The sequence below is a fragment of the Lissotriton helveticus genome, chromosome 9 (genome assembly GCF_964261635.1).
Source record: "Lissotriton helveticus chromosome 9, aLisHel1.1, whole genome shotgun sequence".
NCBI lineage: Eukaryota > Metazoa > Chordata > Amphibia > Caudata > Salamandridae > Lissotriton > Lissotriton helveticus.
The window spans coordinates 1119033641-1119059621 of NC_136070.1; positions in this window are offsets into that span (position 1 = coordinate 1119033641).

Sequence of the window (25981 nt, forward strand, 5' to 3'; positions counted from 1 at the left end):
AGAGTGAGTCCTATCTTGAGGTCACATTTGACAAAAATCAATCTTGGTGGAGCATGGTAGCGGACAGGGCCCTAAAGATGGAGAGGGGTTTGGGTGCAATTGCGGGCTTTGGTAAGAAGTTGGTTTCAAACCCGCCAGCTCCAATTAAAAAGATTTACCAAGAAAAAACTGTATCTGTTGCCACCTACGGGGCAGGTTTGTGGGGCGTGATCGCGGTAGATCAAATTCAGACATTGGAAGGCAGATTCTTTAAGGGCATAGTCTCCCTTTACCGGTAGTTCTCAAACTACATTGCCATCTAGAGCTGGGATCGCCATACGTGTCAGATTGTATTAAGTTAACTCCGATCATGTTATGGCACTCCATATGGCGCATGGATATGATCAAATTAACACAGACCATTATAAATAATTGCCTGAAACTAGAAACTCTCACAAAATTACCTGGCTACAGTATGTGAAATTAATCTTGACCTCAAAGCAATTCTTTGAGCACCCTAGTTCATGCAGGAAGATCTCAAAGCTCGAACTAAAGAGAATTGTTATCAATAAGGCTGCTTGTGACCTCCACGAAGGTAACCCTTTAAAGAATTCAGTTTTAGCGTATGATTATATACCTGCAATTCCAGCAGGGGAGTTCTCCTATTTAGAAATACCACAGCATAGATATATATTACTGAGGTTTTGTTTGAATCTAATCTCTTTGATGTTAGGCTTTCTGGCACGGAATGTAGCCACTCTGAGCTATTACCATACCCTGTGATAGGTTGTCGAAGCAGTCTGACCTCCACATAGTCTTATTCTGTGTTTTTTTATAAGGAAAAACGTGCAAGATTTATCCTCCTGATTTTAAGACGTTTTAAGTTTAAACAATGTTGTGTAGTAGTTTATTTTTTAAAACGGTTTTCCAATCCATTTGAATGTTATTCATTGGCCTCTTTTTATAGGCTTGCTCTAGAAGAAGGAGACCCCTGCACCTTAGTACTGTATACTTTAGTATTGTGAGGTATCTTTGCCCGCTCTCTGTATTACCCCAACTTATTAATGTTTAAGTTAGACATGGGGAAATGTTTTCCTTGCAGGGTTTCTGCACTCTGGAATGGACTCTGCACCTAGCAATGAATTTTCCGTTAGCATGTTTGCATATTTATTACCATATCTGTTTTTATGTGTATATTTGTACTTTTATGATCTGTATTTTAAATGGATCGAATAAAGAAAGTGATGATGATGACAATAACTCTATTAAGCTGGGTATAAATCACAGATGGTGTGAAATCACACAAAGTAACATTAAAAATTAAGCAGGAAGTCGTAGTGCAGGTGCAAAGAGGAAAAGAACAGCCAGATATTGGCATAGTAGAGAAGGTCGACATTCATATTATGCTGAACATGTACATAATGGCAGTGTAAAAACTCCATTGCTCAAGTCGAGATAATTAAGACTGCTGTGCAGACTTGTGGCATGGAATTTATATAAAATCCAACATATGTACATAAAATAACAATTAGACACACTAGAGATGAGAGCCCCGAGTGCTGGTAGAAGGCAATGTACGTATATGAAGGGAAGGAAGGACTTTATGGTCTAATGAAGACTAATCATAGGGAGGACGGTGATGAATACATAAACAAAGTACCATCTGGTACATGTATTAATGTCATGATGGGGGCATGTATGATGCACAAGTGACCCTACATGTACACTGTATTATCCATTCCTCAAGTGTGTTTAAGCCCTTGATGACGAAATTACAAAGTGTAATCCATCAGCACTCACATCTTTTCAATTACAAGGTGACGTCACCCCATTAAGAGGGAGGGAGGGTTAATCTATTACTTTCCAAGTGAAGTCTGTCTCTAAATGGTTCATGTCAAAGTGGGACACAAGGGGTGCATTCCCAACTTCACATCTCATATGGCTTTTGTGTTGAATGATGCATTGTTTGACTATCTGGGTGGTATGGAGTCCCAGGATTTAGCATGGACCAAATGGTACGCTAGGTTACTGACTCTTTTATAAGAAAAGAGGGGTAGTTCCCTGAAAGGTGTTTGTGTACATAGTATGTCCCAGTTCTTTTTGATGATTTTATTGAGCGTTTTGCTAGACAAGGCTAAAAGCTGACACAAAAGGTCTGCATGCATTAGGGCACTTGGCCTTAGGGGTGAGAAGAGTGTCTCTGGGACACTACCATGCTTGTTTGAGTGTGCGTGAAACTAACCGTTGTGAGTATCCCCGACTGGTGTATTTTTCTGCCAGGATAGCTGCTTCATGAAAGTAGTCTTTTCTCCACTTACAATTTTTTTGAATCCATAGAAATTGGCCATAGGGGAGCCCATTGCGCAAGCCGTGTAGATGATATCTTGAATACAGAAAGAGGGTAATCCTTTCCGTAGGTTTCCAGTATAGGAAAGTCCCAATCTTTCCTTCTTCCATGTGGTGGGCCAAATCTAAGAAGGCCAATTTATCAGTTTTAACTTCCGACATGAACTTCTGATGCATTGGGAAGCTATTGAGCCAGTCAACAAATCGTAGTATGGAATCATTACTACTAAACCAAAGGAGAAGGATATGGTAATTTTACAATTTCCAAAACTCTATTTGATTGTAGAAAGGGTTAGTTTGTGTCAGAATCTTATTTTTCTCAAGGTCATTGACATATAGAATGGCAATATTGGGGGGCAAAACATTCCCTAGTAGAAACTCCTTTTTTGTAGGTAAAACATGTCCCTGTATAGTAAATAGCTGTTAGTGAGTGCAAATTCCAATAGCCTGACTACAAAATCTCTCGGGATCCTGGTCAGGTTGGGACGGGTATTCAGAATGTTGCCTATAGTTTCTAAGTCCTCCAGTTGAGGGATGTTAGTGTACAGTGATCCTCCTGGCCCTAGTACTTTTAATTTGACTGATAGGATAAAGTGAATGACAATGAGGAGGAGGGAGCACAGATAGAAGAGGAGGTGAGGGAGGACCCAATCCAGGGTCCTGAGTTGCTACAAGAACCCAATTCGACCCCAGCAGAGACCTGAATGCCCTGAATGTGTGGAACAGGGAACAGTGTGTGTGTCCGGATCCTGATCCCACAGGAGCTTGAGGACAGGAAAGAGTAGAGGAAGCTCAAACTGGTGCTAGTCAAGTGGAGACCAGAGAAGGAGAAGGTAGAGACTGAAAGAACCTTGGAGTAAAAAAGAGACAGGCCATGGAGGAAAGGGGGATGGCACATGCACTCAGTCTCAGAGAGCTGGACTTGAGAGCCAAGCAGATGGAGTCTAGCAGTAATGGTGTCAGCTGTGTCCAATGGAGAAATGAGGGTCTGCATACCCCAGAACCTGGTGCCCAGTAATGTAGCAGTAGATGAGATAGACAAATGGTTTTTAGCTTATGAAGTCGTTCTGAGGGTACACAAGGTCCTAGAGAAGCCTGGGGTGGGTAGCTTGTGGAGGTACATGCCAACAATGGGGGAGGGACACACTTCTGACACTAGAGGTAGAGGACCAGACCAAGTATGCCCCATGACGGCCATTCTTCTTACTAAATTTGGGCTGGCTCCTGAGAAGAACAGTCAGAGCCTCAAGGCAGTCCTTGGTGGTGTCATGCCACTCACTTGGCTCTTGACCTCAGAGACTATGCTGGACCTCCTATCTCTCCTAGGGTGGCGTCTGATCAGAGAATTGTAACCGTGAATCAACTGCCACCATAGAAGGGGAATCGGTATGGGCCTTCAAGCTCAGCCACAGTCTTCCTGGAGTCCTATGTATGTCCCTTCTCAATCCTGTAGAGCGTCATCGTGATATATGCGTAATGTAGTGTGCAGTGAGCTGTACTGCAAATGTAAGTAGAGAGGTTATTCAACAAATGAACAGTAGTGAAATATTCCTTCCCACCTTTGGCATGTGTACCAACAGTCACTTTCGTGATAATGAATCGATTGCTGCATAGACTTCCAATATTCTACTGTTACTCTTGGAGTTGTGGCACTACCGGCAGAAGATATATCATGTTTTCAAATCACACACCAAGGTACACCTTGTTTGTTCAAAACTAGGCACAAAGTGCAAAAGAGTGTGCTTTTGGATTTATAGACTACAGCACAATAAATGGCACATGAGGATGTCACTGCCACTAATACAATCGCCTCGGTATGCACTTAATTTTTTACAATGTTCAAGTGTTGGCCTATTAACAGCATCATAAAAACAAGTCTTTGGTTGATACGCTTTCCATATGTGCACTAACCTTATGGATGGTACTTAAGCATGTTTTCTCCTACTAGGTGTGGCATTGTAGGGTTGGAGTTCGTTGCATTGCTGGTTTTGCAGGGGAACAAAAATCCACAGTGTCGGAGATTTGCAGGAGAGTCGCAATGCAGAAGAAGCTCGGCCAGCTTGTGGACACCGTCAGGTCAGGGAGATCAATGAAGACGATCTGTCCTCTTCAATCAGTCGGTAAGCCAACCATTGTCTCATTGTTTGAGTGCGATATAAATAGGTCAGCCCAATTATCCCCATAGTCATGTACCTATGAGTCAGCCCAAATACCCCCATGGGCATGTGTCTATGAGTCAGCCCAAATATCACCATAGGCATGATGAGTTAGCCAGATATCACCATAGTCCTGATGAGTCAGCCTGAAGTCCCTGGGGGATGTTACTGTTTGTACTTTGGTGTTTCATGACTTGATGGTTCAGGGCCCGGGGAATAAATACCACGTCAACAACGTTGTCAAGCCCAAGGGGCCCATGAACAGTCAGGGAGGCATTGAGGTGTGTACACGATTCCGCAAGATTCTCACATACAAGGTACAGGAGGAGTGAGAACACAAGGAGACCAGGGTCATGATAGGTGGACTTCTTAGATTACTACAGCAAGACACTAAAGGGCTGTATAAAGGGCAGCAAGGTAGATGATTTCAATGGGCTGTACAGCCTGATGTTGAGGAAGCACATGCTCATACTTGTTTCACAGAGCTGCACCAGCACCTGGTAAATAGCAAGCTGACTGATCCTAGGAAGCTTGCTGAGGAGATGGTGCTCTAGTCGAGCACCTGAGTATCCAAGAAGGTATCTGGGGGGACTCCTAGAAGGGTGAAAGGGTTTCTGAGTTCCCACCAGAATAAAGAGAGGGGGGTAAAAAGGAGTTCTCAAGGGAAAGGGTCCCAAACCCAATCTGACCACCAGAAGGAAAGCTTCTCTGACAAAAATCATAACAAGACTTCCCCCAAGTGCTATGAGTGTTATGGGCATTACAAGGGGGATCCCAAGTGCCCCAAAAGGGCACAGCCTCTCACTGGAGGAAAACCCCCGAGGTTGGCTTGTGCAGTGCTTGGGTAGGAGATGGCCCTAGTTAGCTGGGGGAAGCCAGTGAGGTTAACCCAGTGTCTTTGGGTGATGTGAAAATGGTGCCCATAGCCCAAGCCTTCAAATACTACAAATTATAGGCACCATCCATGAGTAGAAGGTCGAGGCTCTGAGGGACACAGGAGCCAGTATGACTATCGGAAGGTGTCATCTGGTGTCCTCAGAGCATGTGATTCCCAATACATTCTACCAGGTTGAAGTAGCAGACAACCCGGAGGGCCACTACCCTGTGGTTCTAGTTCCTTTTGAGTGGAGGTGGGTCTCAGGTCTTCTCAAAGTTGTTGTGAGCCCTGCTGTGCCTGTGGATTCTTTGCTAGGAAATGATCCTGAGTACACTGATTGGAAGGAAGTAGAGCTCAGCTCACACCTGGAAATGATGGGGTTACCTGAGAGGGTTTGTGTGATCACCATAGGCTGCCCCAGGCTGCCCCAACCTGGACTCTGGAGGAGGCCTCCCGGAGTCCAGGTTTGGGCAGCCTTGCCTCCCTTGGTGACCAACCTAAGGTTGTTGGACGGCAAGCAGGTGGGGTGGGCTCACCAGGGAGAAATTCTTTAAGGCACAGAGGAAGTACCCAACACTGGCGGGCATGAGGCAACAGACTGAAGCCCAGACAGCTTGTGATATCTCTGGAGGTCACCACATCTTTTGGGAGAATGACCTACTGTATAGTGGGCCTAAGGTACCTGTGCATGGGGCAACACAGCCACTGGTAGTTCCCAAGTGCTACAGGGGCTTCCTACTGGGGCTGCTCATGAGGGCACCCCTTGCAGGGCATCTTGGGTAGGACGAGACCTTTGCCAGGCTTGCCTTTACTGGCCCTGGATGAGGATTTCCTCAGATACATTCTGTAGGACTTGCTTGACCTGCCAGGCCAGTGGGGAGGCAGGGAAACAGCTGCAAGCTCCACTAAATCACTTGCCTGTCATTTGCACCTCCTTGGTGGACCATGCCAAAAGATATCCAGAGACCATACAGCTGAAGTCTGAAACTGCACCTGCAGTGTCTAGGGCCCTGATGTTTTTTTCCCAAGAGTGGGTTTCCCCAAGGAGGTGGTGTCGGACGGGCACCAACTTTATGTCTGCATAAATGCAGCCAGTGTGGAAGGAGTGTGAAATTACTTACAGGTTTTCCACACTCTACCATCCACAAACAAATGGGCTTGTTGAGAGGTTCAACAAGACCCTGAAAGGCATGATTCTGGGCCTACCTGAGCTCATGAGGTGGAAGTGGGATGTACTTTTTCCATGCCTGCTCTTTCCTTACAAGGAGGTACCACAAAAGGCGATTGGATTTAGCCCCATTGACCTTCTGTATGGTCACCCTGTGAGGGGACCTCTACGCCTGGTTAAGGAGGGATTGGAGCAAGCTCCCAAGAAGCCTCCCCATGACGTGGTTAGCTACATGCTAGCTGTGTGCAACCTTAAACTCCCCTTTTATTACATGTACATCACCCCTAAGGTAGGTTCAAGGTAGCCCTTAGGGCATGGTGCTGTGTATTTAAAGGGCAGGACATGTACTTTTAAATTTTACATGTCATGGTAGTAAAAAACTCCAAAATTCGTTTTCCTCTACTAAAGGTGCCCAGAAGACCAATTTCCAAAACTGATGAGTTTAACAAAATTTGGCCAAAAAGTGCTCTGAGAACCAGGAAGAGACTCAGACCAGCCTGCTTGCTTATCTGCCCGATGTGCATCGCTGGTCGCATTGACTTGACAGCTTCTCCTGCTACTTTCTTCTCTGCAGCAGCAGGTCTGTTTCAGTGGCCCTTCGCTAAAGGGGTTACTGACCTCTTACAACTGACTACGACTGCAGCCCTCTACTTCTTCCTCTGCCATTTCAGTGACTAAGGGCCTCATTATGATGGAGGATTTTCCGCCTCCTCCGGGCTGGCGGAAGCCACCTCCGGGCCGGAGGAGGCGGAAAATCCTCTGCGGAGTCACCAAAGACCCACCGCCGCATTACGATGGCTGGTGGGTCTTGGTTTCTGTCCGCAGCTTTTCCGCCGCGGTCGGATTACAACCGCGGCGGAAAAGCTCTCATTTGGCTGGCAGTGTCTATCAGACACCGTCAGCCAAATTAGGAAGCATTTGTAAATATGCTTTTCCGCGGCGGTTTTTCCGCCGTGGAAAAGCATGTGTACTTTTGATTTTGGGGGCCCGTTGCGGGCCCCCAGGGTGTAGGCGGGTGGGGGGTGCACATGTGGGGTACCTATGGTACACCCCAGTATTTACATGCACAAAGCGGCAGGCACCGCGCGGTGCTTGCCGCTTTGTGCATGTAAATGTTAAACATGCACTTTTAACATTGCGGCGGGTGCTGCTTGAAGCTGCACTCGCCACAATGTTAAATATCCAGGATGTGACCGCCAGGGTGGCGGTCACATCCTAATTTGCAGGGAGGGACCGACGCTGCCCCTGCGGACGGTCCCTCCACTTCTGGGGTGGCGGACGGACGCAAGTCCGTCCGCCATCCTAATCGGCCCCTATGTCTGAAGGTAAAAATCTTCAAGGCGGATTCACTCCATGGCCATGCAACGATGACGCTCCCTTCTCGGACACTCCTGCAGCCTAGCCTTGCTGAACTTCTACCTTAGCAGACATTTTTCTTTCAAACTTTTTCTAAATCCAAAGGTAAGCACTTATTGGGCCCAATCTACTTCTAATATATGAGCTGCTTTCCATCGCGGTCAGCGTTAACGTTTGACTTTGACCCAGTCTCGCACAACCAGTTATCTGCAGTTGAAGTTATGATGTTTTAGGCGCTAAGCTTCACTCTAAACTTGACAAATTCACAACTCTGGTTCTACTGATAGGAGTTTTGTCATTTTGGTGTCAAATAATACAATAAAATGCACTCTATCTTTCTAAATTGTTTTGGGATTTTTCCTGTGTTGTGTTTTCACTTTATTACTGTTTGTGTGCAGCATAAATACTTTACACATTGCCTATAAATTGAGCCTGACTGCTTTTTCTGATTGGTCACCCTTAAACCAATTTATGTGTTTTGGTAAGTTAGAGGAATTTCTATCTCTTTGTATGGTGCATAAATGTCTTCATTTTGTTTGTAAGTGTGAAATAACCGTGTGGTGCAATTCACAGCTGGGAATGTAACCCAGGAATACAATACCTCTGTCCTAAATGCTTCGTGAGTCTCAACCATGAAGACCACATCTCCGCCCCAAGCTGCAAGACCATGTTATAATAGTTTCTGAGTGACTTCATTTCTGCAGTGCTCAGCGATGTTTAGTGCCAGAGCTGCTATGTCTCCAGACATTACTGGGAATGAATTAAAGAGAGAGTAACACAAATGGTAATAGATCATTTGATGAATTCAAGTATGAACAATCTACAGCCAACAAATAGGATTTACCTACCCAGCTAAAGAGGATAGTCCCTACCACCATGGGCATCTCCGTTTAGGAGGTAATTAGAGGTCTCTGAGAAAGCACAGTAGAACTACTCAAGTCATCCATTAAATAAGAAACCATTCTACCAACACGGGTGGTGTTCTATTATGTAGTTCCCTGCTTCCCAGTAGGAAGTGTGTATTTGTTGGGCAACATAAACGTAGGGATGGTGCCAGGCTGCTTCTATGCATCCCCACAAGATATGTTGTCCTAGAGACCAGCTTGCCCACAATGCCACAATATAGCACCCCTAAACCTAGACAGGTAGCAAATGGATTTGGCAACCCCAGAACATGACAACCCTGAGCTCTCCCAGGGATTGTGGTAACAGATCTAGAAACTTTTTGCTCAGTCACTCGTGCCCTCTATCTCTCAGCGAAGTATACAAGTAATACACAGAGGGGCGTTTTCAGTATTTATTTAACCAACCTGATTCTTGGATAAAATATATGTGCTACAATGATCAATAGAAAGACGCAGATAAAAGTGATTAACAAAAAAAGGTCAGTGAACAGATTGAAAATTTCCACCATCTTGCATCTTGCTAAGACAATGTATCTTTGCAGGCATATAAAACACATGGGGTAGATTTACCAAATCTCAAAGTAATGCAGCACAGCCTTCCGCAAGGCTGCGTTGCATTGCGTGACAGGGAAGGAGTGGGAGAGTGCCATATCGTCAAAGATATGGCTCTCTCCTCCTCTTTTCCTTGTGCCAGCGCTGATTACAACTGCCGCGCGCCACCACCGCCTTAGCGCGTAGCGCTAAGGGGTGTGTGTGAGTCTAGAATAGTTCGCACAGGATGGATACCTTCCTGTAAAATATACTATGCCTAGACACGAGGAAAAACTTTCCCCACTTTGTATGCATGCCTCACAGTGCAGCACGCATGCAGCACACATGCAAAGTGGGAAAAAGAAGGAGAAATATAAGCATTCCTCCTTCATTGCACCTAGTTTAGAGGGGGAAGTTTTCTCACACTAAACTCAATCTACTGTATTTGGTAAATTGGGTTTGGCATGGGAAACCTTGGGTGGTTGCATGGGAACACCAATGCACCACCCTTGGGTAGCCCCCATGGCGCATTTTTATTTTTTCAAGGGAGGGTGGAGCCCCCATGCATTATAATAAAATATAGCCCCGGGGAGGTGGCATTCCCTGGAGCTGCAGGGGGGCTGTGTGGCCCCTGCACTTCAAACAATTATCCCTGTGGATGTCGCTGCCCCTGCACCTTCATTTTTAATTGCCCCCGGGAGCTGCCCCACCCTGGGGCCTAGAGTAAACGAAGTGAGTGAGCCCACGCTTTGTTTTAAAAAAAGTTTCAGCCTGATTCGCAGATCCATTGTGAATCCCACTGAACATAAAAAAAGCGTTTTTTGGGCCCTTGCGGTCCTAGTGGGTTCTCCTGGACAGGCCTAGGGGCTCAGGGTGCTTCTCCTCTGCCCCCCTTTCTTTATTTTTAAACATTTATGCTTGTGACTTGTTTCAACTGAGTCACAAGTTGGCTGCCAACACTTCCTGGTTTAAAGTGTTGGCAGCCAATCAGATCTGAGGCTTGAGATCGGAAGCATTCACTGATGCACCGCAGCCACAGCTGTATATCTGAGAAATCTTTACATTTCTCAAAAACTACTTAACGGATTTACACCATTTAACAAAAAGAGTGATTTCTAAACCAAGAGCTACCTTTTTGCCAAATTTGTGATAATTTGTTCAGCAGTTCAGGCTGCAGCCATGTCTAAAGTTTCCCATGGAAATTCACATGGAGAAAAAATGTTTTTCACGGCCCCTGCTTGATGGATCTTCACCGAAACTTTCAACACAACAGCTGAAGTGAGCATCGTATTAGGTTTGAAAACTCTGTGAAGATTCATGGGCTGAGGTTTCAGTGTGTAGTGACCTCGCAATGAAAGCAAGTGACTCCCTTCCTAAACTCGGAAATGCTTGTATATTTATAACCAAAAGCACCCTTGCTCTTGAGCCGATAACTTAGTCACGCCAACATTGTCATGATCAATTGATAGCTCAATCGCCTTATGGATGAAAACAAAACACAACATTTGCATAATGTGTGTTCAAGGTGTTGTGATCATTTTTAGTTTACATATAATCCCTACCTTGGGCCTGTTACCTAAATGCTATCAGTGGGCTTGCAGCACTGATTGTGTCACCCACAATTGTAGCCTTTCAAACCTGTCAAAAGCCTGCCTTTTCAGGGCCTGATTGTGCAGTTGGCCTTTCGACTTGGCAGTTCAAACTCCTTGTCAAGCCTTAAACTCCCCTTTTCTTACACATAAGCCACCCCTAAGGTAGGCCCAAGGTAGCCCTAAGGGCAGGATGCTGTGTAGGTAGCACATGTACTTTTAAGTTTTACATGTCCTGGTATTAAAAAACAGCTAACAACTATGTCCACTACAGTGAGGCTACTCCGCTCATAGACTGGGAATTTCTTAATATGCTTTTAAGCTGTAATTCCTGATTAGAAAGGAGTGCCTGCATCATGTTTCATGTCTTTGAAATAGTAAAGATAAATCACTTTATCATAAGATTACTATTTTAGAAAGTAGACATTTCTATGCTCTTGCTGCTCTGTGTGCCTTGCAGCCTGTCTCCAATACATGTCTGGGATGGGTGACAGCTACACTTTGTGTATTCCCTCTAGACAGCCACAAACACAATAAGGTGGGTGTGACAGTGAACTCACCTGCATTCTGATAGCGAGAGGGGGAGCTGACACTTACACCTGAGTAGGCAGTGTACTGTTTCTCACATAAAGGGCTGATTACCTCCTACTGATAGTCTAGATCCAGGGCTGGGAAGAAAAAACCTGTGTGTACTTCAAATGTATGTATTGCGACTTATATAGCGCACGTATCACCCGAAGGTATCAAGGCGCTTGCTTAGGAAACCCGTCCTGGTATTCCCCTGTGAGATACCCCGGCAGGGTATCCACAAGGTGAAAGCCAGGCATCCCGCCGCGAGGGGCCGTAGTGGAGATTAAGCAAGCTATTGCCCAGAGTCGCAGAGTGTGACCCCGTGAGTCGAGTAGGCACCGGAGCGAGAATTGTCGAGTCCGTGGAATTTTTGAGCCCGAGACCCGCCGAGGCGGGGAATCGAACCCTGGTCCACGGCCGATCTTCAAAGACCCTTCTTTGAAGTTACCCCCACTTCAAAAGCACACTGGGTGTTAAAAATGGGGTCTTAAAATGACAGTCGGTATGCACTGTGTCTAGTCAGGGTAAGTAGATTACACAGCTAAGTTAACCCCTGCTCACCTTCTTGGTAGCTTGGCACGAGCAATCAGGCTTATCTCAGTTGCAAGGTGTAAAACATTTGGACATACTCACACAGTAACACAGTAAAAACGCTACAAGTGGAGTCTACACCAGTTTAAAAAAAAATAGCCAATATTTATCTAAGTAAAACAAGTCACAAGACAAATCCAACATACACAGGTAAAGATATGAATTTTGCAAAAATAAACTAAAAATGCGGGGCATATTCTCAAGGAGTTATCACTGAGTTAACAACACTTTATCGCAGCCAAAGTCGCGATACATTGATCAACCCATACACAAGCTAACAGCCCATATTACCAGTTTACCCGCGAAAGGTGCCGCAAAAAATATCACCATAGATGATCCTGGCAACTATTGCTAACAAGATGCAGAGTAGGCGTTCCCGTGCAAAAAGCCGCAACAACACCACTCCGCAACATTCTCAACGACCAACCAGATCTGCGAAAAGACCACAAAACATGCAATAAGGCGTGCTGGCTGCAAGAAAGTAACGCCTGACCTGGTGTAAAGTCGTATGGCAGCCTGCACCACAAACAAGAGCCCAGGCCAGAGCCACACCTGAAGAACAGAAGCCATGGAGCCACTGAACATGAGGGCCGGACACCCAAGAGGGCCACAACACCCACCGCCACCACCCCAGGAGCCCCCCAGCCCCCTGGACACCCACCGCCCCCCCAGACCAACACGGAGGCAGCGCAGGCAAAGACAGTGACCCCAGAAAATGCACCAACATCACAGACCCAACACCAGAGAATGTCATTGCCCACTACATGCTCAGAAGGGACAACCCTCCTCCGCATCCTTACCACCATTGGCCACAGGCTGACAGTACCAACACAGCGGACAACCAACATACCACCTCAGACAAAGCTACTGGCGTGATGCACCTGTTGGCTTCTGGTACCCTACAACCAACATCCGTACGAGTCATTGGAGTCACACAGCCAAGCCAATCCAAGTCACTCACAATGGTCATGGATGACACCATCAGCTTGGTACCCCACTATTTATACTTCCCACACACTGCGCAGGAGCAGCCAGAGACCAAGCAAGGTGCCTATGCCACAGCTGACTTCCCGTATGTGTCAGGGGGCAATTGACTGCACACATGTCCTACTAGTGGCTCCTGACAACAATGCACACAATAAGCACAACAGAAAGTGCACGTATCCCACCAATATCCAGGCCTTAGTGGACCACAGAGGCATTTCCGCCAACATCGCGGCCAACCACCCAGGCAGTGTGCATCATTCATACACCTCCGACAGTCCATCATCAACCTGCGCTACCAGGATGGCACCCATGGAAATGCACTGCTCATTGACCAATACCAAATGCACACACCACACTACTTAACTTCTGAATCATGCAACTCACAACACAGGAAATGCACTCGTCACAAGCTCACATACAACATGCACACCCACCAGACACGACAGCACAACTCACTGTGGGAATGTGGCCCAGCCATGTACATTAGCCATCAACAGCATGGAACCTCAGCTACACAATAGCAGAATGTCGGAAGAGGAGGGGACCAGGCATGTGCGAAGGAGGCAAGTGTGGTGTGGATGTGCTGGCCAAACTGCAGTATGCAGACCACACACATTTCCATGTTGACATACACCGCTGGTGTTTGGGGTGTAGTGGACAGTGGACGCAACCATGTCACCCCAGCCAGTGGGGAAGATCGTGGGAATTTAGCTTGATACTTTCCCCTCCCATAAGCATGAGAGGAGTGGGCTGGCTCAACGTATGCCAGGCCAGTGTAGGGGTGTGAATAGAAGGCACGTTACTCTGGGCGTAGTCCTCTTCCGGAATGCCTAACATCTCTGCCAAGCTGGCACCTCTTATCCCGCCATGAGGCCGTCGCCGTGAGCGGGGTTGCCTGCGATCCTGTGCGCCTGCTGCATCCCGGGACGCTGGTCCCCGAACCTTTCTTACAGGCCCCTGCGCACCCAGGCCTCCATGCCCATCTGGCGACACCGGGGTGTGTCGAAGAGGGCCCACCACATGCCGGTGCACGCTCCAAGCCCGCGACCCTGGCAACCTGCTATGACCATCACTGCCTTCGTAAGCAAGGTGAACAGTACTCCTTTCTCATTTACGTACTCTACCGGCTGGCACAGGGGACTAGTAGGTCACACATTTGGAACTGAGTCCTGATTACACCAATTCAGAGAACATTAATTATGGCTCTGTTTATGTCATTATACTCCCTTCGATGTGGTGCCACCAGGTCTTATTAGTGCATCACAACCGTAAGATTCTGTGGGCCCACGCAGACTTCTGCCCTGGACCTATGCTGCACTCGAGTAGGTCACAGATTTGGAAATGAGCATCGATTTTCCAATGGCAGAGTATATATCATTGCACGCACGGAGAGGCGTAAGAGGATGACGCGTTGCAATTGGGAGGAAAAAAGGATCATTGTTACGGAGGTGTTCGAACACTACCGACAACTGCCCTGGTGTCACTAACTCTGTGCATCGCAAGCCTACGACACTTGGCTGTGAGCCACTGCTGACCGCTGCCTCCGGCCTACACTGCAGTCCAGTAGGTCACAGATTCTTGATTTAGCAATGGCGGAGTTCATAACAGTGTACCGGCATTATCGCAGGCTGTATCCCCTCTTAGTCCCGTTGCCATTAAGTCTGTTCCCCGACATTCATGGACACTCTCCAGTCGAACATTGGTGGCGTCTGAGTCTATGGACTAGGGGTAGTTTTCAGCCTCATGTAGCTGATACCGAATTGGTGGCGGCAACGAGGCTGTGCCACTCCACTCCTCCATTTGCTGCTTCCGGATAGCATCTGCCTTCTGCATCATGCCCTCGTGGACACCTTCCACTGTCCCCTGCAACCCTCCACCACATTCACCTTTGACATCAATGAGGACCCGCTCAGTCTACGTGGCCCTACCTCAGTGGACCACAAGTCACCATTCCGTAGGTGGTCCCTGAAGGATAATCGACACCCACGTATGTGATCTACTTTGGCGTTCTGACACTTGTCATTGGGGTGCCATGTGTGTGTCGATGAAGTGTTGTGAGCCAGCCGTGCTTGCGGGTGCTTCCTGCTGTGTGGTCTGTTGCAGGGCCTGTGTTCACCTCTAAGTAGCTTGGCTGCCTAGGTCCTGGTGGTGGGTTGCGTGGGATGTCCATGTGTCGTTGTAGGGCATAGGTGTCGAAGGTGTGGTGGTCCTTTCTGGCATCATTGATGTGTGGTCTTCTATGCCCTGCTGGAGGTGTTGTGTGTCCCTCTGCAATGTGAAGGGGAGATGCATGTTGACATTGTGTTGACATGTATGTAGGCGCATTGTTCTTGTTTACATGCAGACTGTATGACAATGTACATTGTGACAGTTTGGAAGCTGCAGGATCTGGATGCGGGACTGTGTACATTTGGACTACATGATGGATGTGAGGTTGACGCATACATTTCCATTTCACAGTTTCCAGCTCTGTCAAATGTAGAAGGCCTGTTTCTGCATGTGTGCAGAGCCAGTTGTGTCCTCTGTTCTGCAGTGTCGGGTTTGCGCATTGTACCACATTGACGTCAATGTGGGTGTGCTGTTATTGTTATGTGTGTGTGCTGCAGTGTGCCACTGGGATCAGGGACATGATCTAGGGTCATTGTGGGTGTGCAGTGTGCTATACCTTGTTGTGCATATGTGCCACTGTGCCTGTCTACCCCAGTCCCTGGTCGTTACTCACCCTGTTGATTTTGTGTCGGGTCCTCTCGAGCTGTGTCCATACTCCCTACTCCTTGCACCGTCTCCACACTGATGACTGTGGCCTTGGTTTCCTCCAGCTCCTCCTGTGGCGCAGGACTCCCACCTCCTGTCGTTGTTGCTGCCTTCCTGTTGGCAGCGGGTTTGTGCCTGGTTTAGGTTATCACATCCCAGCGCCTCTTGGCCTCCTCAACACTCTGACTGTATTCCTGGTGGTGTACTTGTGGGTCAGTTGATGGAAGTGTTCTGCCACCTCCCTGACGCAGATCTGGATTTGCTGAGAACTGCACCCCATCTTCCTCTCCCTCTTCTCCTTGGCCGTCCCTGTTGTTCCTTGCTTGTGGTCTGTGGGGGTTGAGGGGTTCGCATTGGACTCTGGGCTCGGTCAGGGTGCATCCATGTTGCTGCGTGCTTTGGATTGTTTCTGGAGTGTTGTTTCTGTAGTTTTTATAGTGCATTTTCCCACCAGATGTGTGGGATTTACAGGCATGCCACTGTTTTTCGCTGTTTTTTGTACCATGATTGGCCTCATCGCAAGATTTTTTTGTGTTTGCATTTCACATTTGTGTGGTGTGGCGTTGCTTTTAACGTGGACATTTGACATGTTACCTGGACTCAATCGCATGGTACCGCCGTGTTGAGAATGCTTCGTTAACACGGTATAATTGTCCAGCGGTGACTGCAATATTGGAAGTTGTGTTAAGTTACTTTTGTGATGGTTATCACACGTTCTTGAGAATATGCCCGCAGTTCTTTGAAGTTGATAGCAGCATCCAAGGCTATCACGGGGTTGTGAGCAACGCCAATCCAACAGATCAGTGCTGTTGCATTTAAAGACCCTCATAACAGTACCTTTGGAAATAAAGAGGCCTCGGGACAATACAATTAAATCCAAAGGTAAGGCGTCAGCATGTGTCGGCTCTGAAAGACGGGCAGAAGTCATTGAGGCCATGGTGTCACATGCGTTGCAGGTCGATTTCCATGATGTAGAGGTTAGGAGCACTGGCTTTGGTGGGTCCGTGGTTGTGATGTTGTTGCTTCCCGAGCTGTGACCACTTCTTCGGTGCAGGCAGCGGCACGGCCTCTGTGCTGAAGTGCTCTCATCGAAGACTCGGCCCTGCGATGTGAGATTGGGTGATGCGCCATACTCATCATGAGCGGTGCCTTCAGACACTGTGCAGGCTGCGGCGTCAGAGATGAAATTGGAGTTGATGCCGTTTGTCATAGGAGCATCAGGGGCTGCGATGTTGTCGAGGCGGTGTGTCATGCTCGTCACGATTGGTGCTCTCGGCTTCAGTGTGGACAGCAGCATCCATGATGGCATGAAGCAATGTGGCTGGTGGCATTTTCAAACATGCAATTTATAAACCAACTTCACTAAAATATGTATTTTTAAATTGTGAGTTCAGGGACCCCCAACCCCAAAATGTTTATCTCTTCCCAATTGGAAGTTACACTTGTAAGAGGTTATAAGGCAGCTCCAATGATAACATATGGGAGAGGTAGCCGTTGCAATAGTAAAAAACAAAGTTAGCCGTCTTTCACTATAAGGACATGAAAAACGCACCAGTACATGACCTCCCTTTCAAATACATTGCAACCTGCACATGGGGCTACCTTGAGCCTAACTTAGGGGTGCCTTACATGTAGTAAAAGGAAAGGTTTGGGCCAGGCAAGTTGCTGGACTTGCCAGGTGAACATGGCATTTTGAAACTGCACACACACACACACACACACACTCACACTGCATTTGCAGGTTTGAGACATGTTTGCAGGGCTACTAATGTGGGTGGCAAAACCAGTGCTGCAAGCCCACTAGGTGCATTTGATTTACAGGCCTAGGTCACACCCGGTGCACTTTACTGGGGACTTACTACTAAATCATATATGTCAATCATGGATACACCAATCACCAATACAATTTACACAGGGAGCATCTGGAATTTAGTTCTGGTTAGCATGGGTAAAGTTCCCAGAGTCCTCAGACCACAAACAGGTCAGAAACAGTAGGAAGAAGGTAAAATGTTTGGTATAACCCCACAAAAAGGGCCAGATCCAACAATGTGCTTCAATAAATCAAGGATTTATAAAGTGTGACAAATCATCCATGGGGCCTCAAGGTGCTGGAGTTGCTACCTGCTTCGTGGAGGTCTTGAGTCTTATCCTGAATTGCTGTAGTGATGAGGAGGTCTTGCAGTGTAGGGGAAGGTATTTCCAAGTTGTGGGCACCAGGTGTGAGAAGGAGCATCCTTTGCTATTGCCACGGCTCATCCAGGGGTATGTCCGCAAGGAAGAGCGAAGCGGACTGCACGTGTCTGGTCAGTTTGTGGAAGGTCATATGTTTGTTGATGTATGCCAGTCCTTCATTGTGCAGGCCTTTGTATGCTTGGCTCAGCATTTTCAACTGGAATATCTTCTGGATCGGGAGCCAGTGTAGGTTCTTGAGTTGGAGTATGATGTGGGTCCATCTGGGGAGGTCGAGTATGAGTTTTGGCGCTAAGGCTTGTGTTGCCTGTAGTCTCTTTAGGAGATGTGCAGTTATTCCTACATTGAGTGTGTTTCCATAGTCCAGGCTGCTGTTGTCAAGCGCCTGCATGACGGTCCTTCTGGTGTTGACTGGGAGACACCTTAAGATCTTGAGGAGCATGTACTGGGTTTAAATGAATGCAGATAAGACTGTGTTTACCTCTTTCTTCATAGATAGCTTGTTGTCCAAGATGATTCTGAGGTTGCGAGAGTGGTCTGGCGGGGCAGGGGATGGGCCAAGTAGAGCAGGCCACCATGTGTCGTTCCATGGCAAGGTATTAATCCCAAATATGAGGACTTCTATCTTGTCAGTGTTGAGCTTGAGACAGTTGCCCTTCATCCCGTCTGTGAAGTTCATCATACATCTGTTAAAGTTGGCTCTGGTGGTGGAGGGGTCTTCTGACGACAAGCTCATGAGCTGGATGTCATTGGTGTAGTACTTGATGTTGAATCTGTGCAATCTGACGGTGTTGGTCAGGTGAGTTATGCATGTAGTGAAGAGGGTGGGGCTGAGGGATGATTCTTGGGCGGGAACTCAGCAGATTATCTTTTTGGGTTCTGAGGTGAATGGTGAAAGACAGAATCTCTGGGCTCTTCCTGTGAAGTTTGAGGTAATCCATTTGAGGGCAACTCCCTGGATTCTGATGTGGTAGAGTCGGTTGATCAAGATGTGATGAGAGGAGGAGGAACATGGCGACCGGGTAAATGCGACTGCCGCCTCTCACCTCTCCGAGTGCACAGCGAAGCGCTCCTAGCCCGTACCCAGGACAGACCCCTTCAGTGGTGCCGGCGTGGGGAGCCGTGCGGTCGCACAGTCTGCCCTTAGACGGCAAGGTCCGTTGGAAGGGAGGGCAATAAGAGCCCTGGAATCGTTCTCCACCATTCCACCCTCGCAGCAGCCTTCCTGCCGTGGTGACCGGTGGTTGCTGGCGGCTCTGCAGCTCCATTGGAATCGGCGAGTGTCACCCCAGCTCCAATTCCAGTTCACGGGGGCAGCTTCAGAACAAGTCCCCGGGCGAGTGCACCATTACTGGAGTTCCAGGCACCCCATCCTATGTGCCCTAAAAGAACCCCCCACACCACTACAAGGGAGAAAGGACAAAAAAGAACAACCAAAGCTGACAAGACAGGACAGACCACAAATCTACCACAGAAACCGCCAGGTACTTCCAGATATACTCTGAGGAATTCAAAGGTAGATTTCTCCTTAGGTTTACCCAGGGAGGAGGAACGAGCAATATCTCCTCCAATAATTTTCCCTATTAATGTACCTTTACATACTGGTGTTAAAACTCCCAGTCTACTTCCTCATAAACAAACTCCAGCACCTAAAGGGACACACTCTGAACATAAGCAGTAAAAGAAAAGTGGGAAAGCACAGGCAACCCCACACGACCCGCCTATTAGGAAAACAAAAATTACTCCCTCATTAAGATCTTACTTTAAGGTTCAGGAAAGGGAGGAACGGGAGGGGCTGCCTATACCACCTTCTACTCACAACACTCCTCTCCAAGTAATCCCCTGTAAGGAAATGGCACATACACTTAAAGAACAGAGAAAATACACGGTACAGGGGGGCGCCCCTCTCTCTAATAAATTCCAAGTGCTTGTGGAGAACTTATTAGATCCTGAGCTCAGATTAGAAGAGGACTCTGAGGCTCCAGCTTCAGAGACAACAGTTGAAACCACAGAAGCAGGGAGTATATCGCAAGATACAGGGGGTCTATTGCGTGCCCTTTCGGAAGAAAGAGGAAATGGCAGATAACTCAAAACAAATAGCAGAGCTAAAAGCGAGCGAGAGACTACTACAGGAGAAAGTGGAGGTGTTAGAAAATCATTCTAGGAGGAATAACTTGATGATCCTAAATATTCCTGAAGGGGAAGAAGGGGGAGACCTAAAGGAATTTGTTATAACCCTGATAAAAGAGTTACTACCGTCTGCTAAGACTCTCAACTTGCACCAAGATATACAACGGGTGCATAGGGATCAGTTCAGGAAGAATCCCAATATATCTAAGCCAAAAAAAATTCTAGTAAACTTTAACACCTACACGATAAAAGAGAACTTACTTGCCGAAGGCTTAAATGCGGGCACTTTTATAGGAGGCGATTGGTCTTTTAGAATTCGGTCAGATCTAGCCAGGGAGACTCAGAATCAACAGTGGGTATTAGGGAAACACATTCTGGAGTTGAAATCTGTAGGTGCTACGGCCCAACTAAAATTCCCTGCCACATTAAGAATAATGTGGAATAACAAGATGTTCTACATAAAGGATCCAGGCGAAGTTGTAAACCTAACAGAAAAAATGAAAAGTTAAAGGGCTAGGAGTAGACGATAAAGTGAATAAACCATGATTAATCCAGCGTGGTGAGGGCAAAGGGCTAATCAGAATGCCCTATTTGGATAAAGGGAGGGTTCCTCAGGGGGGAAAAAGTCAATACACATGCACTAATGTACATAATTCATAGGTTGGGGAGGTCCTCATATGCGGTAAAAAATACATTGTGATCAAAGCATGGCATGGTTGTGTGCCCCCTTTAAAAAATACAAATGATTAATATCAATACTACCCGCACTCTCAAGATACTAAGTTGGAATGTGAATGGGCTACGGGTGCCAGCTAGAAGAAGGAGAATTTGGCTCTTCCTAAAACAGTCAAAAAATAATATTATTATGCTGCAGGAGCCACACCTTCGGTAATTAGCGTGGGAAGGGATAGTCAAAGGCCAGAGCTGGATTCATCAGTATGCATGCACAAATCAAAATTGTAATGTAAAGGGGGTGGCAATTTTAATAAAGAATTCAGCACAAGCCAAAATACTAGAAGTTATTGCAGACCGTAGGGGGAGATGGTTGATAGTGATCATGAACATCAATTCTATAAAATACTCGATGATCACATATTATGGATCACATGTTGATGACCCCTCCCCCCTAAATGACTTAATTCAAGTACTGTTAGAAAATGGTAATATGATCATAATGGCTGGTGATTTTAATGCATTACTGGACCCTGTCTTAGACAAATCCTCCACACGTCCCACAGTATATACACCGAAAATGACTCAGACTATAGAAAATCTAATGAAGACTATGGGTTTGATAGATCCGTGGAGGAGCAAGGCGGGCAACAATAAGGGTTTTACCTTCCATAATAAAAAACATGGGCATGCATCCCGCATCGATTATTTCTTAATCAACATCAGATTGGGAAATAAGGTTGCGATAATCACACACCAACCATGTTACTATCAAACCCTTGCCATCACAATCCCTCTGCGATTCTCTTAATACTTACTTTATTGATAAAATCACCAACATCAAAACTAGTAGCCCCAAGGACACCTCACCCCCTGTTCCTGGTTACGCTCTCCGCAACCCCTCTCTCTTAGCTCACTTCCCTTTGATCACCCAGGAGGTCTTCTTCTTCCTTCTTAAAAAAGTTTGCTCTGGCTCTCATCGGGACAGCTGCCCCCCTCACATTGCCCGGGAGATCTTTCTCAATATCCCCGAACCCCCCTTTCTCTCCTCAATACCTCCCTCACCACGGGCATTGTCCCCAACTCCTTTAAAGCTGCAGAAGTCTTACCTATTCTCAAAAAAGCAGGTGCTAACCCCCAGGTACTCAGCAACTTTCGCCCTTTATCGTTGCTACCCTTCCTGGGCAAAATCCTGGAGGCCTTCGTAGAAAATTGCCTAAGCACTTTTGTGGAAAACTCCCACTTCCTAGACCCCCATCAAGCTGGCTTTAGGTCCCAACACTCCACCGAGTTTATGGCCCTGGTCGTCCATGATAAACTATGAAAGGGGGCTGATCAGAACATCACGCAGGCACTGTTGCTCCTGGATCTGTCGGCGGCTTTCAACACCGCGGACCACAATCTGTTACTCGATCGGGTCGAGAACGCTGGCATCCAGGGGCCACTGTTGGGATGGCTCACCTCTTTCCTCAACGACCGCTATCAAGCGGTTCACCTTTCCAGCTTCTCCTCTGAGAAAAAAAGACTGACCTGCGGAGTCCCTCAGGGCTCCTCCCTCTCTCCCCTTTTGTTTCATTTGTACATTCGCCCCTGATCTCTGAACTCCAGAAGAGAGCAGTAATCATATTTAATTATGCTGATGATCTCCAGCTCCTCTTCAACATCGACTCCTCTCCCTCCTCTATAGAGAACGTTTAATCCACCATGACCTTCATCAGTAACAGGATGAACGCAAACCAGCTAAAGCTTAATCCAGACAAGACAGAGCTGGTCTTTACAGGGCCCCCAGGCAACCCATGAAACTCTAATTTCTGGCCCCACTCCCTGGGCTGCCCGCCATCCCCAGTCAGCTCGGTCAAGAGCCTAGGTGTCATCATTAGCAGTAACCTCTCCATGAAGGCCCAAATCAACTCAGTGGTTTCTGTCTGTTTTTTCCACCTACGTAGAATCAGGAAAAAAAATAGATGTCTATCACATGAGGCTCTCATCCAAGTCACCCTGGCTGTAGTCATGTCTTGCGTCGACTACGCCAACTCACTCTATGCCGGAATTCCCGCATACCAATACCACCGACTTCAACTGGTCCAGAATCAAGCCACTAGGCTTGTCCATGGCCAGCCAAAGTTTAGCCACACCAAACCCCTACTCAAGAGCTTACACTGGCTCCCAGTGACACAGCGCAGCTTCTTAAAACTTGGCTGCCTGATCCACAGAGCCCTGTCCTTCCACGGACTGACCTTTATTGCTTCCAGAATTCATCGTTATGTCCCTTCCCACGACCTACGCTCCTCCAGTTTGAACCTCTTGTCCCCTTGCATATTCAAACGAAAATAACACGGTGGCCTGAGATTCTCGACCCAGGCACCACTACTTTGGAATTCTCTCCCCCCGGAACTGCGCCAAATCCCCTCCTATCCACAATTCAGGAAATCGCTTAAAACTTGGCTTTTCTCCCAGGCCTACAATTAACTTCCACCCACTGCTTCGATCTTAAGCCTCTCCACCTAAGCACCAAGAACCCGCTGGTGAACGTGCGCTCAATATATAATTTTATCATATCATATCTTTTCATATCAACCTGCCCATCTGTCGGATCACTCTGCAGTGAGACTTGTCTTAACATTAGATAGCCCTACTCCAAGTATGAGATGGACTCTAGACAGGTCCATCTTAGAGGATCAGAATATAATTATAAACTTGGAAAAGGATACTTTAGAGTTTTTTTCTATAAACAAAAACTCTGCACAGCCAAGTTTAATTTGGGATACCTACAAGGCCTATCTGTGAGGGAAACTAACAAGTTATGCCACACATAGGAGGAGGGAAGCTAACATAAAAATTACAGAGCAAGAGAAGTTAATGGCTGCTGGATTCGTCAACCTGAATAACGCAACTAATAAAGAAGAGGTCACCAAAATTCAAAAGCAGATCGACGAAGCAAAAAAAACTCTTTCAGAACATGTAGATGAGATTTTATTATAGAAATGGAATGCTAGCCAACTGGCACACTACGAGTATGGGGAGGGATGTGGGAAGCTACTCGCGTGGAAGCCAAGATGGGAACTAAGCAGAAATAACATCAAAGAAGTCACAGTGGAAGAAACAGGGGAACTTTCTCAAAGTGATCAAGTCATAGGGAAAGCCTTCACTGATTTCTTTGAAAATCTCTATAAAGAAGACTGTCCGGCGACAAAATCTCAGATTGAGACTTGGTTAAGCTTAGACTCCACCCCTAAACTTTCAATAGACAGACAACAATGATCATGATGAACAGATGATCAATTGCGAAGCAGGACTTTTTAAAATTACTCGCTCACCACAAATGACCTTTACCGGAATGCTTATCTACCGCCCTCCTGGGGCCGCTGCAGAATGGGCAGCAGCTCTCCCGGAGTTTATAACACCTCTCGTGTTAGAAGCGTCCATCATCTCAATTTCAGGAGATTTTAACTTGCACTTTGATGACCAAAAATGCAATACGGTGGCTAACCTCCTAGCTGATCTAGAATCCATTAATGTACACCTTAGTAATATCGGCCCCACACACACGGCAGGCCACCAATTAGACCCAATCTTTGCCAATTTCGATTATCTTATATGTAAACCGGCTATTCCCTTAACATGGTCAGACCATTATCTTACCGAATTTGAAATCAGATTCCCCGAAACCAGAGTTTCAGATAAGCCTGAGAATGCTTACTTTAGGGATTGGAAAAATCTTAACATAGAGGAGCTTAACGCCCAGCGCTAGCTAACTCAAAACCCAATTTTAACTTAGATGAGCTTAATATTGACGATCAGGTTAAAATCAATAACTGGTTAACCAAAGCAGGGGAAATAGTTATTCCTCTGAAGCTGAAAAAGCGGAAATCATATAGACTTCCTGTACCTTGGTTTTCCGAAAAACTAAAAATAGAAAAGAGCAAATGTAAAAAGTTGGAGAGACAATGGAGGAAGAATTATGATACGGCCACAAAAAATACCTACAAGCAAGCTCTGAACTCATACCATCTGTTATGCAAAATAACTAAAGGATAGTTTATCAAAAACACTATTTTAGAGTCTCAAAACGATTCCAGAACTCTATTCAAAGTGTTAAAAGACTTAGCAGGAGCTACAACGCACCCAGATCCCCCGACGCTGTCCTCAACACAATGCAACTGTCTTGCGAAGTATTTCAATGAGAAAATTGCCAATATCTATGCAGCCCTTGGCGGTGAAGATACCCCTAAGTTAACACCTTTAATAGACGCGAAACCCAATGAGTTAGACGAGTCAGTAGACAATCTTGGGAAATCTCTGACAGTCTGGCAACCTTTCGATCAGAACTCATTTTTAAAAACCCTTAACAGCATTAAGTCAGGATCCCCCAAAGACCCCATGCCAGTGGAGATTTTTAAACAGCTTGACCAGGACACACTTAATGTCATTAGAACACTGTTGAACGCATCACTAAGAGAAGCTGTGGTACCTACCGAATGGAAGCACGCTATGGTAGAACCACTACTAAAAAAAGCTAACGGTGACCCAGAAATCGTTTCTAATTTTAGACCTGTTTCGCTGCTCCCCATATCCTCTAAAATACTAGAAAAACATGTCAACAGACAGTTAGCTGAGTTTGTAAACTCTAACAAACTGCTTCATCCCTCGCAGTTGGGTTTTAGAGTCGGGCACTCTACCGAATCCACCCTACTAGGAGTAACGGAAATGATCCGTCAAAAGCTTGATATCGGTGGCACGGTGGCACTCATTCTTCTAGACTTGAGTGCCGCCTTTGACACCATATCCCATAAAATGCTACTTGAAACCCTGGAGGGAATAGGGGTGAGAGGACCAGCTTTAGATTGGCTTAAAAATGTTCTAACAGATCGATCTTACCAAGTCTTTTCCAGAAATAACATCTCCAACACTCTGTCCTCCCCCTATGGAGTCCCACAAGGGTCAATTCTCAGCCCTTTATTATTTAATATTTACATCGCCCCTTTAGCAAGTATTGCAGAAAAATTTGGCCTTACTATTTTTTCATACGTGGACGATACACAATTGGTGTTCTCTCTATCACCCACTGATAACAATAACATCTCTTCCCTTTGCGCTGGGCTACAGAACATAGCGCAGTGGATGCACCATAAAAAATTTAAATTAAATGGTGACAAAACGGAACTGCTAATCTTTGGAGA